At 42.5% G+C, this 18,840-nt stretch overlaps 1 protein-coding gene across 2 annotated transcripts in view; it reads left to right on the forward strand.

Moving 5' to 3' along the window:
• The first annotated feature begins 6,685 nt into the window (after nt 1-6,685).
• Nucleotides 6,686-18,840, forward strand: part of LOC124302545 (uncharacterized) — a 53,105-nt gene continuing 40,950 nt past the window's right edge. For both annotated transcript variants that reach the window (XM_046758818.1, XM_046758819.1), the window contains exon 1: nt 6,686-6,761. The gene's annotated coding sequence lies outside the window, so the exon portion shown is untranslated. The remainder of the gene's footprint in view (nt 6,762-18,840) is intronic.

Raw genomic sequence — 18,840 nt, forward strand, 5'->3', positions numbered from 1 at the left:
TTCGCCTCGCGCACACAAACGTGTTTTCTACCCACTTTCCTCCCTCTTTATATCCCCCCCCAACTCACGTTTAACGTGTTGCTGCTGCGCTCAAGTGTATACAAGTGCTTCGTAAACCGACGCAACGCTGCATCACGGTAATACGAGTAATTGTTGTATGGGTACCTGCGTTATTTCACTACTCCAGAGGTGATGTTGAGAAAATTGTTTATGTCACAGACGTAAGTACACCGAGAGAACAAAGTCGTTGAAGCAACTACGGTGAAATGAATATTCATTTGTTGCAATTCACGTTTCTTTTTGAATAGTTCAACCGAATGTCAATTTGTCAAGCTAACAAATCTCGAATTAATGGAAACAAATATTCATTTCGCCACCGATGAGCGCACATCTAATTGATTCGACGACTTTTTTTCTCTCACAAGTAACGGTGAGGCGTGTAACACGTATCGGGAAGACCTTATATTCCCACACGTTTTCTCCAAGGTTCCAATTTTTATATTGTTATTATAATATTTTTACACGTTATAGGAACGGGAGTGAATGTAAAAGTCATGGGACGAGTACGCGTTGCAGCTTTAGCGAGTTTACGAGGGACGGGTGTAATGTATGTATGGGAATTACACCCCGTCCGTATATACGTCTAGGTCGTTTCATATGCGAACATGGTAAAACACGCCTATATGCGACCAACGTACGTACCTGCATACGTGCTATTTCGAAATTAATAACGCGCGGAGCCAGGCGACTAATTTGCATTTTATGAAATTAAAAACTTGACACGGCACACACGCGCACACACAGACGCGCGCTTTCGCATCGCGGTTGGAGAATTTTTCCACACCCTGTCAACACTGGGAAATTTGCTGAATATGGGGCAAGTGATTGAGCTGACGTTTTAACCGATGTTGTTTCAATTGCGCGCAGACTGCACGCATATATGCGAAATGTTATTAAATTCAATTACAATGCGTGATTTGCTATGTTTTGTACCGTTAATATGAGACGCGATTTTCTTATGACACGATCCACGTTCTACGTGAACAAGAAGAACACAAGTGGCTTTAGACTGGCCGTGAGCCGGCTTTCGAACTTCCCGTTTTTACATTGAAGGTTTCAAGTTTGTAGAGGAAGAAAAAATTATATTCAATTCGAATTTCGAACTACAAATTCAGATTCGTGATCAACGATTTAAAGCCCTCGGATACCATATTGCATGAAAATATGACGATTTTTTTTTTTATTTTGAAATCGTGGAAGTCTGAGCTTGGATTCGTTATCGATGACCCGAAAAATCTCCGCCTACCAATTTCCACAGAAATTGGAATGTTTTTAGATTTTTTTTTCCACCATATTGGATCGCCATTTTGGATCTCGCAATCTGACTTCAGATTCGTGATCAGCCACCCAAGAAACCGTCTAGTATCAATTTTCATCAACATCCAAATGTTTTTAATTTTTTTCTCAGCTTGTTGAATACACGAAATTTAAATTTTGCAAACTTGATCTTAGATTCGTGATTAACGATCCAAAAATCCATCACGGCACGAATTTTAATTCAAATTCGTTCATCCGTTCTCAAAATGTCATCATTTTTATTTGATCTTTTGGAATTTTGTTGTTTAAATATTTTAAAAAGTACCGAACCGATCAAAGCCAAAATTTGAGTATTTCTAAGTTTGAAAAAGCGACGTCGATTGAGACCGAAATCATTGAAATCCGGCAACTCGTGCTCAACTCAACTTTTCATTTTCGGAACGATTGCAACAACTTTCTTTTTTTCTCTGAAAACAGAGAAACTGGAAGTTGAAAATATTACACGAGATAACAATTAAATCCGACTTATTATACAGTTTCCCAAGTGCTGATGCAATTCACCCATTTATTATAACAATAACACATCGATCCGCTGGCGTCGAATTACTTATGTCACATATTGTTATCAGGATGTGAAAATCAGTCGGCTCAATAGCCGGGAAGTGAGTAAAACGGTGCGCAGGGATATTTCGGGTGTTTGGGGATTACCTTCGATTGTGTATCGTTGTAATAGGGAAACGGGAGAGATGCTTGTTCCCGGAGGCAGCCTGGAGTTATGTCTAACCCTAAAGTGGTAACAATGGGTCCGGCGACCCTTGGATTATGGGCATTACCGTACAGCGCGGTGGTTTATCGTCCTGTTTACTCAACGCCTCGTACCGTTTGGATTTCGGCTTGTCGGCTATTAGCCCTCGGGATTTTATTCTTTTCTCCTGTTCCTTTTTTTTTTTCCCCCGTGTTATACTATACCTCATTGTGCGGTCAAAAAGTGGCCGACGATTATCGGAGCTAATCGTTTTTCTCTCTTTGCTTCTATTTTTTTTCCATCCTCGTCATTTCTCTTCTGATAAATTAATCGTTGCGAACTTTTGACGTTTTCAAAACGGACAATTGCAAATGTTTTTGAAAATTATTGAGTCTCTAGATTCGAGTTTTTGAATTAAGAATCGAGACGATTATATCGAATTTATTGTACACGTACAATTTTCTTAATAATAATAATGATAATAATAATTCAAATTGTATTACAAATTTATGTTGACAATATGAATTTCTCAGTGAGAGAGTAAAAAGTAAAGGGATTATGATAACGGTTTTTGCGTAATATCAATTTGTGTGTAAAGCAGTATCAAAATTAATGATATTGTCATTAAGAAAATAAAAAATAAAAAAATGTATCCGATTGCGAAATAAAAATATCCACGTGCGAATATTGTAAAGAGTAATTTGAGATAGGATTGAGCGGCATGTTTTTAAATTTGAAAAAGCACAAAGCGGGGGCTTCCTCCAATCTCCTTGCTAAAAGTAAGTAGCTGGTAAACGACGAGGACGAGAGGGTAGTCGGGGGTTAAATAAATAACGTTGACTCGGTTGGGAGGGGTGGTGGTGCGAGGGTGTGAGAAGCGTAAGTACACGAGGAATCAAACACTTAACCCTCCCCTTCTTCGATCTCCGGAGTGGGGAGGGGGGGGGGGCGGGGGAGGGGAAAAAGCGTGTCTCGAGTGAGAAAAATAAGAATGGTGGAGGGGGGAGGGTAGCAGCGGGTGAATAGAAATAGGAAGCGGGACTCGAAGGAGAGGATGAAGCCTCGGAGAAAGCTCCGGTATAGGACGACACTAAATTTCACCCCATTCTTCGACTGCGACAAAATCGGCGGGCAGCCCTCCGCGGCGCGTTTCTCTCGTTTCGGGGAAGCAACAGTTAAGTTTGCCACGCGCCCTCGAGTTCCTTCCACTTCCACCTTCCACCTTCTCCACCTTCCACCCTCGGTTCCAAAGCGGGGGTATATATCGTAGATGCCGGGGATTGATTCGTGAATATAAAGAGACTCCTTTCAGCGGCCCTCCTTTCTTCGCCTCTCCCCGGATACTCACCTCTTCTATTTTATCCCCCGCTCTTCGTCCCCGTTCCCTTCTTCGCATATACAGTTCCCTCAACTTTTCCAAAACGGGTAAAACGGACTTTCGCCACTCGCCGTGCGCAGGAGAAGCTACTTCCATATCCCCCCTCTCAATTCTCGCGGCGCTTTCCTCCGACACCCGCCACCTGCATTCGCGCGTCTCGCGAAAAGGCGACAGTTCCACATACCTACCGATAGTTTTCCTTATTTTCCATATTGTCAGACACGCTCCATTTACCCCTGCAACTTACCGTCGACGTATATACACGTATGCTCTCGATCGCTTTCAACGTCAGGCGACTGCTTTTTACACGATCTGTATATTCTACAAAGTCTACAGACACGTATAATACTTTCTACGAAAGTTTCATCCAGCTTCACTTGCATATTTTTCACTACTACGGAATTATAACCGAGATAAGCTTTTTCTAGTTTTAAAATCCTTCAACTTTCATCGATTTAATTTGCGGTACGATAGATTTTTTTTTTTTATTTCAAATCAATCCATTTATTCTTTCACATCTGAAATTTTACAAGAACGGATTTTCAATATCGGTAGAATAAAGGGCAGAACCGATTGAATTACGAGAGTGTCTCGACAATGGGTGTGCAGGAGAGTAGCGATTAGCGCGAGGGGTGTGACAGAGAGATGGGAGGGGGAGGAGTGAAGAAAGGAAGACAGCAACTGTAAGGGGGGCGTCCGTTTCAGCCGTCATATTTCCTCCCTTACAATGGGATCCTAAAGCGTTCAATCAACGATTTTACAAGTGAAAATTATATTCAAAATCGAAGAAACGGGGATCCCGGGGGATGCATCAGGGGAGACGTCGTTTAAGGTCGGCTAATCCATCACACAGCTCTTTGGTTGTGGCTCTGGCGAATTTACACACCACCGGTGAAAGAGGAGCGTTTAGGACACATCCATTGTCGAGAAGGGAGTTTGTTCGCGAAGCGACGGGATGATATTTACAGGCGCGACAAAAATATCTCCTCTCCGAGGAGGTGAGGAGGAAGGAGAGAAAAGAGAAGAAAAAAAAAAAAAAAAATTGAGAAATTGTAAAGAAAAGAGTGGGAAAACGGTGTAAAGATAGAAAATTTGTAAAAATCTAATACACCGATATTATTTCGTTTCATTCAAGCTTACCGACACATATATACGTTTGACATGTTTGAAATTTTCTTCACGCCCGCGGGATTAACTGCGATTTATAAAGTACCGTACCGCCGACATAAAGGACCCATTGACGTACCTTCAATGCGATTACAGTCCCATCGTTCGCTTCGCTGCCGTTAAAACTCCTGCGGATTTGCGGAATTCGTATATTATTCTTGAAATTATTATTTTTTTTTTGGTTATCCTCTCTTTTTCTTTTTTTTTTTTTTTTATCGAGAATACCGAATATGCGTCTGTAAGGTTTAAACAGAAACTCTATTTATCTCTTCACATCTGTGAATATTTTATTTTTCCACGAAAGGAATGAGAACCACATTAATTTTTTTTCCTTATTCTATTTTTGGGTCGCGGCGTTTTTCGAGCTCGTCCATTTGCCTGTAAAATTTAAAAAAAATTTTTTTCACTTTCAGTTTCGCACCCTAGTGAAAAAGTAAATTTGACACATAGTTAACAAGTCCGAAAATACGAGATTGTTTGCGTTGGAAATAAACGAGCATAAATGGAGAACGCCCCGGGAATTGGTGAAATTTGTCAGCTGACTCGGCAGCTGTGTTTCAGGATTCTACGGCTCTGTATATATGTGTGTACGTACGCGCCTGTATAACGTATATAAAGCAGTAATTGTAATAATTTACCGATTGTGTCGAGGTATAATAGAATAAACCCCCGCCGAAGTGGGAGGGGCAGCTAAACCTACCTTACTCCGCATCCCTGGCTCATACAAACTCCACCTCACGTACGATTCTACCGGGTGATCACGCTCGGCAAACCAAAATTACCGATTCACCGTCTAGATTTTTATACGCCCGCACGAATCGCTCATCCTCGCGGTGTAAGAGAAAAAAAAAAAAAAGAAAAAAAGAAATACATTAAAAAAAAAAAAAAATTTCATTTCGCTTTCCGCGAAGCAAATCAATTCCGTTTGAATGTAAATTTTTTATATCTATAGGTATTAGAGAAATGTCGTTGATTTGCCACAGAAAGAAAGAAGTTTGATTTTATTAGATTTAAATTCGTAGGAATTATGCGCGGCGAATTGATAAATATGTAAACAAAAAATAAAAAGAAAACTACTGCCGAACACACTAAATCAAGGTATAGTTATTAATTCAACTGTTGGAAATCGGATTGTGAATTATAGATACATCGATGACTGGAATATTCTTTGAAATAATGAGGATTCAATCGAGATACCTATATAATATGATTGTAAATTATTGCGAATCGCAATCGAATTACGTATCAAGAATTAATTGTACGCGAAATTGTTGTAATTCGTTAACATTGTACATTGGCTTGTAGTTTGTCGTGTGCTTTCATTAATTTCGATTAAACCAAGTGAATTTTAATGATTTCTCATAGTTCTACGATCCTAAAATTGATACAAATTCCAAAGAACGGTTGAAAATCACCAAAAAACAGAGGAAAAATTGGTCACTGACCCAAAATCAACACGACAAGGTGAAAACGAATAAAAAGTACTCAATATCAATGCAGATGCATTGGAGCAATCATTTGTTTGATTTTCAAGCGAATCACTGTCTCTCCAGCAATGCATTAAGAATTATTAAATCGATAATCTTTTTCCGATTAATCGAGTATAATCGACTTTTTTTCAAAATCGTTTTTGTTTTTTTACTCCCATGAACGATGCAATACGAACGATGTCTTGCATACTGATACACCTATTCGATTTAATAAGTGAAAGGCGAATGAATATTGTCACCCGAAATTGAAAAATATTTTGAAAGAAACTCGAAATTATCAAAAATCTATTCCGCCATTAGGACTGTGTACTAAAATTTACGAAATTTTCGTTTCAAACACACCGTTTCAGAAAATACGAAATAATGGATTGATCGATTAATTTTTCACCGATTCAATCAAGTCATGTTCGATTATTTGCGTCAACTCAATTAATCGATGCATTTATTATTTTCAGCTCAATGGGCATCGCTGCAACGCGTAGAACTGAAATTTAAAAAATCGGTGCGGCCCGTGGCTGATTTATAGCGATCACCCGGTATGCGGAGGCATAAATTCGGGAGTCGAAGGGCGGGAGGGTGAAGGTGGGACATGTCACTGCTACAGGGGGTGCAGACTGCATCACATCGGCACGGGGGGTGCGCGTCTATATTCTTCCATTGTGCCGTGACTATCGATCTTTAATCTATAACACGGGGCGAGACTGTATAGAGAGTTGTGTTGTAGATTTTACTCGTGACAGAGCAACACTCCGGTACATACAGCCGATTCCATTCTACGACACTCTCACGCTCTCTCTCCCTCCCTCTCTCTCTTTAATTCACCATTCCCGCGGTTCTCCATTCGCTGAGCAAACTTTCGCGAAATCAATTCCCCAGACGCGACAAAAGTGCGAATTGATATCGTGCGATGAAAATTTGTCGAAATATTTGCCCAAACTATCAATAATTCACAGTGGAGTGAAAATTAATTTCATGCCGATTGCAGTGACTGATTTTTCCCACACTTTGAACACCGGTATTCGATGTTTACCCGCCAAGTAAACGATCGTTGCTTTATCAAATTTTCACACGTGCAATATTATAACGATCAGTGATCCGTCTACGCCGTTTGTACATCTGCATAGATGAACGATAATCAGGGATTAAATATAATTATTTCGGTATTAACGATTAGGCGGGTCAGTGCGAGGATCGATTATCGACGATAATTGGATTAATTACGCTATATTTTCCGCGCTGCAATCACCGGTCCAGATTACTGTTTACGAATATATAACAACAACAACAACAACAACAGTAACGACAGTTTTGCAATAAGGATGGTGCTTACTTATTTTTAAATACATATAATCTATCCTCGTTATAAAACTATATTTATTTTGATTGGGTCAGGTCTATTTTTTGTGTCACAGCTGCTACAAGTAAAATTGAATGCTTATCGTTTTGATTTACCTTTTTTGATTCAGGGTATTTTATTTACTGCAAATACCAGTTGATTGGTTACAATAAATGACAAAACACCCTGAATCAAGGAAGATAAGTCGAAACGGTAGACATTAAATTTTACCGTAACACAAAAATCTGTAACACAAAAACTAAACCTGATCGAATCAAAAAAAAATATACTTCTAGAATGAAGGTAGATTATAGATATTTAAAAATTAGTAAGCACCTTCCTTGTTAGAAAATTTAGTTGACCAGATAACTGTAACATTACGTATAACGTAATTGTTGTTAATAAAAACAGTATTTTTAAAGAAACTAAACAAATCAAATTAGAATAAAACTGCTCGTATGTAAAATATTCGAATATCAATTCCATCACACTGAACGTCGTTCCTACCATAATCGGTGAAAAGTTTTCACGTTTCACACAAAACGTGAATTTTTGTCAACCGATGTAATTTCGCCAATAATAATGCAGGGTGACCGGCAATATTGCTGAAAACCGAAACGAGTCGCTGACCAGCTTTTACGCAGGGTCTTCGGCTCATCGAAGATTGATTCCTGAGGTGGCCGCGGTTCGGAGGTAAGCCGAAACTCGAGGGCGATTTTGGGTCCAAGTGCACGGGGATGTGAGGCGTCTATCAATATTCAAATATGCTAAACCGAGGGCTGACCTACAGCCTTTACATTCATGCGAGGGTAAAACACCCTCTACTCACTTCGGGGGCTCTCGCGTGTTTCTTTATCTTCGTTCGTTCTTTATTTTTCCTTTTTTTTTTTTCCGAGCTTTCGCAAAAATTCCAACCTATGGAAGACTGTCCGCAGAAACGAAGAGGTAAAACTATAGTCAATTTCATCGGATGGATTTTTGGAATCCGGCCAATAGTAACGGCTCTGCGTATAACTCTGTTTTTTACTTTTTTAGTTCTCTCTCTCTCTCTATTCTCTGGGTTGTTTTCTTCGGCTGCGCAGGTTTCTCCCCGGTAAATAACGATCCGAAAAATATTTATGCCCGGTGTTTCACCCGGCCCACAGTTTTAGGTGGGTGTTAATTTAGATTTGTTCTTCGTCGCTACGAATTGCCTTTCCGTGTTAGGACAAGGGTCTCGTTGTTGCTCACGATCAGCCCCCCATGCAACAAACATACGTGTATACGTGTAAGGTTAATTAATTCGTACAGGGGGCCAATGTCCGGTCCAGTCGACCGCACGATCTATTACGATTAGCTAAATAGAACGGGTTAATGTTTGCCTTGGAATAACAAAACAAAGCCGGTCGGTATACCTGCAGGAACAACCTACAGGCCGGAGGCTCGATTCGGGATTATAATTTCGCCGGCTATCTCGACCTGCACTCGATACGTAAACCGAATTTCATTTCCGGTGTTATCTGCATCTGACGGCTCTTTGCGCCCCCGAGTAGTCAGGTTATATCGGGCCGAATTTAAACTCTGATTGACATACTCGAGTGGTCGACAAATTTATATGATATAAATAGCGTAAGACTGTGCATTAGGGTGGTTCATTTTTTAAACTGTTTTTTTCTTTTTTTTTTTCAACGTCACACTCGAAAATTTGTGTCGAATGCTGACAAAAATAAATTGCCTTAAAACCTGGAGGAGGTAGGAGAATATTTAGAGGTCGCTATCAATTATTTTTATATTTTTTATTCATTTTTATGTATACACTTTTCGAACTTGTATGTATATTAGTTTATATTTATTTTTTTGTATCGTGGTCCACTTAATCATTGCTCATAAACCTCTAGATATTTTACTACGTTTTCCAAGTTTCGCGATAAGTATTTTTTTTTTTCTAGTATTTGATACAAATTTTACGAGTGGCAGTTTAAAAAAAAAAAAAACAATTCAAAAACAACCCTTCCTCCTGTGCATATTTTCACCGCATTGTGTCTAGGAATTTGAGACTCCTCGCTGTGCTAACCTCGAGTATTTTCGAAAGCTTCCAAGTGTCGACGGAGCTCTTTTCCCAGGGGTGGACAATGACTGCTGGCCCTGATTATTCATGGGATGGGTTTGGCGTTGGCGATCCGAGGCGAAGGCACGGTGCCCGAGGACAATCGGCTGCGGGAGTCGTGACGGATCGACTACCTGGCGAGGTGTCGTAACTGGACGTTCGCCAAGCCAGCCATAATACCGGGACTGGATTGGACCTCCTGTGGAGAGTCTAGTCGCCCCGAGGTGGCTACCAGTGCATAGATGGTATCGTCGCCATCAGGTCTAAAGCCTACCGATTAGAGCCGCATCAACAACTCTGGGTCGTTTTAGGTGTGTATGTTTGAAAAATTTGCCCCGACATTCAGCGATTGTGAATGTATCTTCGGCATTCTCTTCACCGGATGCCAGTAAGCTTGTGACAATAGAAAGACAGGATTCATTATCGTCTGTTGATAGCGAATGATCGGGGTCGAATTCAGTTTGATGAAAAAATTTTACGTCCTCATCGAGATATTACAAGAAATCTACTTAAGGGGTAGTTTTCAACCCTGAAACGGCCGAGTTGGCAGATGATTAAAACACATGTATGATGTTTTATCATGTACTACAACGTATCAGAGAATGAGGAATATTGTTGAGGTACATTTGGGGCACTTTTCTTGGAAGTGGAAGTGCTTCGGACGCATGAGGAACATCAGAAACGGACAATGATGACTGAGATATTTCTTTCTCGGGTAACAGAAGCAAGGCCCCAAGGTTATTACCGGTTCCGAAGAAGCAATTCCTGACACGAATGATCGAACGCTCAAGTTCCAGGACGTGGTGCGGAAGAGTAAAGAAAGTAAGTCGAAGGACTCAACGAAGTGAAATGACGAGTGAGACCTCCCATAGCCAGTGTTGTGGTCCAGAAAGTAATCTGGTCGGAAGAAATTAGTATCGTAGATTAACACCGTCGGAAATTGAACTCGCACCGGGACATTATACGCTCAGTCATGAACTGGTGGGTACATTAAGTCTGTATTGAAGAGTCGGCGGAAGGTGTGGTCGTTGAAATTGGATTTAAAAAAACGTCGTGAGATACCGTCCAAGCCGGCGAGTTGGCTCGTAGACAAGCCGGGGAATCCGAGTCTCTGTCACTCTTGGTTCTGCGGAGACCGATCCCGAAGAAGGGGGATCAGCACGGACCGTGAAACCATTCCAGATCGCTGGGCCCGATATCGCCGGGATCGGTGAACAATGCGGGGTCCAGCTCAGTGTCCCAGTCATGCGGAGTTGCAGGCGCAGCGGTTAGATTTTCGCAAATCCCTGTTTGCGTTTTTCTCCTCTCTACTTTTTCCTTTTTTTTTCTTTTTGGCTTTCTTTTCTCTTCATCATTTTTTGTGTCCCTCTGCTTACTTTTTGTCCCTCTTGTCAACGGTTGCGTGTGCAACGTTTCGCATTCGCTGCGTCTGTGTATACCTCTAATGCTCGAGTCGCTAATCCCTGTTTACATAAACCGGCATATGTCACAACTGTTTACGCTCCTATTTTTCGATCCGATCTCGGCTTGCGGGACACACGGGGAACTCGGGAACTCGGGAACTCGGGAATGGGATCCCTCCGGCTAGCTGATGCTGCTGCCTCCCTCGACCTCCTTTGTACTCTTAAAGAGACGTCGCTTCGTGTCACTCCTGTCACGGTCGAGTGGATCCGATCCGCACACCGACCCCTGGCTCTTCTCCCCTTTACACGACACACTCGTTCCTGCTCCTGGGCTTCCTCCTCATCGCCGCGGGCTTTCCAACTCCTCTCAATCTTTACCGGTATATACCCATTCGAACGTCTTCCGTGATCGTAGACGAATACAAATGCCTCGCTACTTTATTTTCATTTATATATTTTTTTTCCCTTCTTCTATCATTTTGGCTCCTTTATTTTTCATTTCTCCCGTTTCTTAAATCTCTTCTTTGTACAATATATACATTTTACGAAACGTAATTCGTCGTTCAGCTCGAAAGTGTTTCCTACACGTAGTTTCTTCTATTTCTAACCACACCGTGAAAATTTCAGCGTTCCGAACAACATCCGCACGGTTGGAAACATGTTTTACTTGTCCCAAAATGTCTCCAAAAATATTTCTCCCAATTCAACCGTAATACCGGTTAATGTTGCGCGTTTACTGGAAAAATGTGTTCATTTTTTGACATGTTGCTAACAGGTTTTACAATTGATACAACAACAAAAATAATGTTGATTCAACGAACCTGAAATATTGAAATCCTAAACGTAATAACTGTTGCAACGTGAGACCTGACATTTATAAAATGTTAATTTTATATTATTATCTTGTTGATAATAACACGGAATTCTTACTCTTTGCCATTCCACTTGGATTACATTTTGATTCTGTATGAATCTTCTGCTGAAAGTAACTCCTTACAACCGTTGGATTTTATTATTTTAATCATGTTTCATGTAAAGTTAACATATTTTTGCTTTTCAATTTGCACGTTCATAAAATATCGTACGACACTGTTGAACGGGTTGAAATAAAATTGATAAACGCTGCAGTTTTGCACATTCTCTCGACGTATTTCTGCTCGTTAAAATCCGGCTAATTCAGTAAAGTATCCTATTCCATCGCAGCTCCGCGATTGATCTTACAGCAGGTAAGAGGGCGCAGGTAACTTGAGGGTTCCAGAATGTTTAGAAAGTGGTGAAAAAAGAGAAACGAGTCGGAGATTTCAGTCTCTAAGAAACGAGCGAAACTGGAGTAGCTATTTCATACATTGCGAGCGAAGTTCATTCGCTGCGAAGATGCCAAACTGTATATGTACATACATCGTATGCGTCCCTGTATATACGTGTCCGTGTGTTACGTATGTGTGTACATGTATATACTCATTCGCCCGCCTTTAATACTTGCGGTATTCCCACAGCGAGTGTAAATACCAATACAGGAAAGAGGAAAGATAACGCCGCCTCGACTACTACGCTTGCTAGCTACCCCGGCGGCCGCAAAGCACTAACTTATTATACGGAATATTATCTCTCCTTAATAAGACTCTTCCCTCCTTTGCCTCGGCCATAGACGTTGCCTTTGCCTTTGCCTTTGCATTTGCCTTCTGCCGAAACCAACGACAGTGTCTTTCCGCACTTTCGCATTTGCTTCGCCGGAACTCGAAAGTACTGCTTATTTTTCTTGATTAACTCGAGTTGCTGGAGATTGTCTCCTCGGCGAAGAAAAGCTGGCGGTAAGAAACAACGGTGAGGTGGCGGGGCGGGGAGGGGGGGAAGAAGAATAAGAAAAAGGGAAGAGGTAAACTAAATAAATAACCGAGTTCTTGGTCGTAGTCGTAGTAGCCACGCAGTGCTAGTTTTCTATTTTGTCATGCCAAAGCTCGCGGCTAGCTGTATAAGCTACTTGCACAGGCTTCACGCAACCCTGAATCACCCGGTTCTTTCAGAGTTTCTGCGGCTTCCCGTGGCGTGCTTTATTCTCTTCCTTTTCCCCTTCTCGGCTGCAATTTTTTTTTTTTTTTTCTTATCCTACTCCTCTCTATTCTTCGCCAGATTGATGTTACTAGATTTATGAATACTCTTTCCGCATCCGGTTTCTCGACACGTCGCGGATCCGGACAGCGGCGCGTGCTTGCGTCTCTATATCTATAAGCTGCGGATCCTTGGACCGAGGCAGGATCGATCTTTCTCTTCTCGTGCATTTTTTTTTTTTTTTTCTTCGTTTTTTTCTTTCTTCTCTACACCAGCGGAAAAATTTCACCCTGCGAAATTTATCCGCGAATCGGGGAATCGGGTGGGAATAATTCAGGGAAATTAAAAAAAGAGCACAACGGGTAATGTAATCAGCCGTTGCCCCTCCGTCAGCTTTGAATTCGGTACGAACACTGCGAGAACCCCTTAAAACCCGAAACCCTCTTCCTCCCATATTTATTGCTCCAAGGGCAAGGGGCGTAATTAAAAAACGAAAGGGATACCCTGGCACGTGCAGAACCGAGTTTGAATTCAAATTCAGCCCGAATCGAGCCTCCGTCGATTCTGGCCGACTCCCAACGAGTCGAACAACCGTTATCTCCGAACCTTTGTTGTCATCTAAAGGAGTTTTTTTTTCCCCCATTTCGAAACCGTGACTCAAAATTTAGCGCCAATAAAAATGAGCGCAGAGCTTGTGACTGATGGATAAATTTATTGAGGGGACAAGTATCGGTTTCTTTCTTTTCGAATACTGTAAATTCTCGCGGTCTTAAGTGATTCATCGTTAATGTTTACTGTTTAAACATGACAAAATTCACATTTCACGTAATTATGTAGTACATAGGTAACAACGCATAGGTTTATTTCACAAACGAATCAGTTCAGGGTGAGAGTTAAAATGCTTTTCATTTTCAACCGACATTAAGTTAGGTACAAAATAACGACATAGTTTCTTCAAATTTTTCCCAAAGTGCAGTAAAGAAACGATATTTTCCGTACTAATTTTATTATCTAGAAATTAACATACTTGAGTGGAAACGACGTGTTTTCTGAAAAGTACAGTGTTTTTTCTTTTTTTTTTTTTAGTCAGATTGGGTTGACGGTTCACGAATTAATAATGTAAAATGTTGTTTTTAACGTTCAAACAGTAGACATTGACGTATCAATATTTCAAAACATCAAGTATTTCTAAGTACTCGAGTAGTAAATCGAAGTTTGCGTCGCATAATGATTTGTTTGCGTAACATCCAGGTAAACTTGATTAAAAAATCGACCAGGCTTTCGTTCTTGGCCGGGTGTCGGCACCCTAAAGTTCGTCGAACCTGGAAGGATAAGATTTCCGACTGAAATTTGCTGGAGAGTTCGCTCATACCCGTCGCTGTAGGAATAAATCTTGGAGATGGAATTAGAGCCGTTTTCAGGATCGTATTAACTGAAGTTTAATGAATAGCCAAGGTTTCAGATTTACATAATCGAATACGCGCCCTCCTCCCCCCCTCCACGTTCGTTCATCTCTGGAGGTCGAAACCAAGGGTTCGAGTCTCTGATAGGTTCGAATGCCCGCGTACCTGATCCTCGTTTCGCATCTTCGTCGTCGACGTCGTCGTCGTTGGCGTTCGAGTTGCCTGGTTATATTTACAAGGGTGCCCGAAGCGGTTCTTCCGCCCGGTTTCACCCAGCGTAATCCCCATTAAACTGTTTGTTGAATCATATTGAATTACCCGCCTTTGACCTTTGTGCAGCAGCCTCCCTCAAGGCCGGCTCGCCGTCTTTCGAATTGGATTAATTCTTTCCAATTTTATTACGCGATATCTATCTCTTCGGCTGAGCTCCTCTTCTTATTCTCAGACAGCCCGGTGCGCAGCTCCCTCTCCCTCTATCTCTTTCTCGCTTTTTCCATGACGCGTAGGTACATACCTACCCTCTCTTTATCTCACCGAAGTGGTGGTGACATTTTACCTCGCAATACCTGCTCGGAGCGCCCACAATGCATGGAAACCGTCCATGCGAATCGTACAAATACAGTTCCTTCTCCCTTTTCTTCGTCTACGTTTTTCTTTTTCCCCCTTTTTTTCTCCCTGTTCCGTCCACCCGACAAAAATTAGTACCGCATTGCTGCGTCTTCTTAACCGTGACGCGATTCTACGACGATGGAAGAACCGTCGGCTAGGTAACCCGCAGGGCGAAACAGCCCCCGGCCAACGGTTCACAATGGTCCCAAAAACTCCGGGTGAATGAATCCATGGCCGGCAGCTATCTGTGACGAATAATTTTTACGCTAATTTTCATTCCGGATTCTCGCGAGCAGCTCGTCGTTTTCTATTATACGAAACGCCAGATGTCAACGCGAGCTTAACCCCCAGAGCTATGACGCGTTTTCTCATTGTCTGGCTCTGGGGAAATTCAGCTCTGCAGTCTCAACCGGTCGTCCAATATTACCGGTGGTGATGCGGCAATGTCGTCAAATCGTCCAAACCCAATGCCTCGATCGTGAAGAACCTCGACAGTCTCGTACAGTATCATGAAATCATAAAAATCTAATGTGAAACAAACAAATCTTTTCCATTCTCCGGCAATGCAGTGTTACTGGGTAGAGCGCGTAGTTTTCGATGAGCGACTACCTGAACCCATTCTACGCTTAGCCAAGGCATTGTTTGACTGTTTTAGGGTTCGTACACGTCGATAATGAACTTACGTGCTACTACTCCCATTGCAGGAAATGATAATAGAAGAAAGGAATCGGTTTTAAAGGAGGTACACGATTTAAGTGGTATAGTTGGCTTATTGTTAAAGATCAAATAATTGAATTATGACAGTGGTTGATGCAAAGGAGTCGGCTTGGACAGGGATGCAGAGATAGAATGAGAACTGACTCGTGAGAAAGCTAGGATGTTTTCGAACTTACAAGAGTAAGAGAGGAAGGACGAGAAAGCAGTAGTTTGGCAGTCACAGTAGAAACACCCAGATTCGCACGATGGACACGGAAAACCGCCGAAAACCTTGTCAAAGATATGAAAATAAATAAAAAAAACCTTGAGAGAACGAAGGAGAGGATGCAGGGTGTAAAGTGACTATAATTGAGTGTCGGAATGGAATATAAGGTCTGGAGGACGTAACAACAGCGTTTTTCTCAACCTCAACTCGAGGCTCGTTACTTTTGGAAAACTCACCAGCTGGAGTTTTGCCACGAACCGGATGATAAGAGCCGGCCTCGGTAATCTCATCGAGTTAACACTACACGGCATTTATCTAGGTATGTGCCGTCACGGCGCGCATAGATCGAATTGTAATCTCCGAGAATGACGCGTTGTGGAACGTCGGTGTACGTGGTCTGCGCTCTCGCTTCATCGATCCGAATTCTCAGGGCGCCATACCGCGCGAGGCTTCATCATCGTTCCGCAAACCGAGGCTGGATAGTATGCGGAAAAGTAAACGGATCTCAAATTGTCCATGCCAAGTGTGATCGAAGCGATATCCGTTTCTGACGAAGAAGGTATCCCAGGTTGATCTCTTCAATTTCGTTTCTTTTATAATATGTTATAGTAGAGTAAAAACTAAGCGACACATATTTTTTTTTTTTTTAATCACGTACTCTTGAATACTTTGCGGAGGATCAACCATCTTCCAAAGTAAGGCATGTCAAGAGGCGATTTGGCAGTGAAATGTACTGGTCATAAAAGAATTCGGGAAAGATTGAAGAAGGTGAGAAATGGTGGCAGCAGCTTGGACATTGAATTCTCGTGTTAAAAAGTTCCAGAAATGGTGAAGACGTTTCGAAGTCGAAGTAGCAAAAGACAATTCAACCCAGCTCGGTATAATCCAAGGAACTAGACGACGATAGCGCTCAGAATCTATCGGAGTCAATAACGATGTCATTGAAATTGGAAAGACATTGGGAGCCGACTTCAGTTTATAGTAGCACCTGAACACCTACGCAGAGTCCAACGTCGAGCAAAACCGATTACTTCGATGAATTTCTCATGGGGAAAGCGTTGTGAAGTGGCATAGCTACTAATACATCGAGTGGAGTGCGATTATTTTTTTCGGGTCAAAGCAGAGGGGAAAAACGAAACTAAACTTGCGCCTTTCGAATACGAGGACTCCTCTCTATATTTCATCACTCCACGGCTCAACCTTAGCCTGCAGCTCATAAGCCATCCGTGGAATCGGCTCTGACGAAGCGCGGAAGGGACGCCTGCAGGCCTCTTTGGACTTAGGCTCTATGCTCGATTCCCGCGGGGTGGTGAACGGGGATTCTACCACTTTGCAGCTCAGTCTTCGTTGAATATTTGATTGCGACCGCGGAATCCGGGATGCTGGCCGGGTTTCCATCAGCCGCCGCGTCTTAATTCTGCCCCGGCTTGCCGGTCCGCTTATGCATTTTGCCCGCAGGACTTCATCCGCAAGCTCATCTGCGCGATCCACGAAACTCTCCATAGGTCCAATTGGTACCTACCAAAAGATGAAAATCCGATTCAGAGAAGATATCGATGCTCGGATTCCAGCGCTGATACTAGGAGAGGTATGATGCTTGTCTGCCTCTGATAGAGTCCCGGATTACGATCCGCCGACAATTAGCCAACTCCCTAAGCCGGTTAACTGGATTACTATCCGATACTCACGTGCGACGGAGTTTTGAACAAAATTCGTCGTTAGGGCGATTCACTTATTAGCATCGAGGAAATAAAATCGACGTTTCCTCTGATACGTCATCTAAATTGGGTGTCACTATTCGATTGCGTTTAATCTGGCAAGCTGTTGGAAGAATTTGCCGTTGAAACGCATGGCAATTATCGCTGATTAACCATCCTTGTGCTTCCGGTATCATTCGATACGTTGAAATTGCGCCTAAGTGTTGCCGTTTTCCCCAGGGCCGAACCCGCCCAGATCATTGGATCGGAAACCTCCGGCTGCTGGGTTCGGTCTGGATTAACCCGACGCTTTCCTTGATAAATAGAAGCTAATCCTTGATCTCGCGTTGTGGTTCGACGTGAAACCTGAGGTCAAGGTCATCCGAAAGCTGACTCAAAGGTGAAGCCCTGTCGACTTAGCGTTTTCGAAAAACTGTAGTCACGGAGTTGAGTTAAAAAATTGACGTCTCACTCTACTTAGAATAATGTTGAACACGAAAGGGTTCAAAGAGGAAGGAAACAGCAGTCAAGCCGTGAACGAGCAATTCAATTATGATCTCCGAGGACGAAACGACGCCCGTTTTCTGCTCGATTTGGGGAAAGACACCGACCAAAGTGCCATGCTGAGGCCATTAAGCAGCAGGACATGAGAAGCTGGCGACTATATGAGCTTCCGTAATTAAAGGTCGCTTAACGGGAGGTCCGATGCAGCCCACCTGTGACAACAGTGATTACAAGACCACCGACTTTAGGGAGTAAAGGAGGAGGGGTGAAAATGGTGGAAGGGCTGGAGACGAGTCAGTGGCAGCGTTGGCGGGTGGGTGTTGAGCGGTAAAAGGAAAACGCCAAAGTCTCGAACCGTTTAATCAATCTCTCCCATCTTCTTCACACCTCTCCCTTTTCCTCGACTCAGGGTATAGTAGGAGACTGACTGGAAGGTAACTCAGGCGCAGGAAGCAACCGGAAAAGAATGGGCTCGTGTATCTCACCCCATTTCGCCTCGTCTCGTACCCGTAGTTTGTATAGTTTCATTCAGCGAAGAAGGGCTACTGTTATGGCGTCCCGGGAGAAGAGACGGGAAGAGGCTTTCACGATAGATAATGGGATGTTTTATGCTAGGTGCGCGATACCGCGTTGACGTCGACGTCGACGGCGTCGTCTATGCCCGTGCAGAAGAGAGTCTGAGCACAAAAAGGAGCGAGGGACGTGCGCTTGATAAATATTCAGCCCCGTCATTC

Source organism: Neodiprion virginianus, chromosome 4 (genome assembly GCF_021901495.1).
Source record: "Neodiprion virginianus isolate iyNeoVirg1 chromosome 4, iyNeoVirg1.1, whole genome shotgun sequence".
In the NCBI taxonomy this organism is placed as follows: Eukaryota; Metazoa; Arthropoda; class Insecta; order Hymenoptera; family Diprionidae; genus Neodiprion; species Neodiprion virginianus.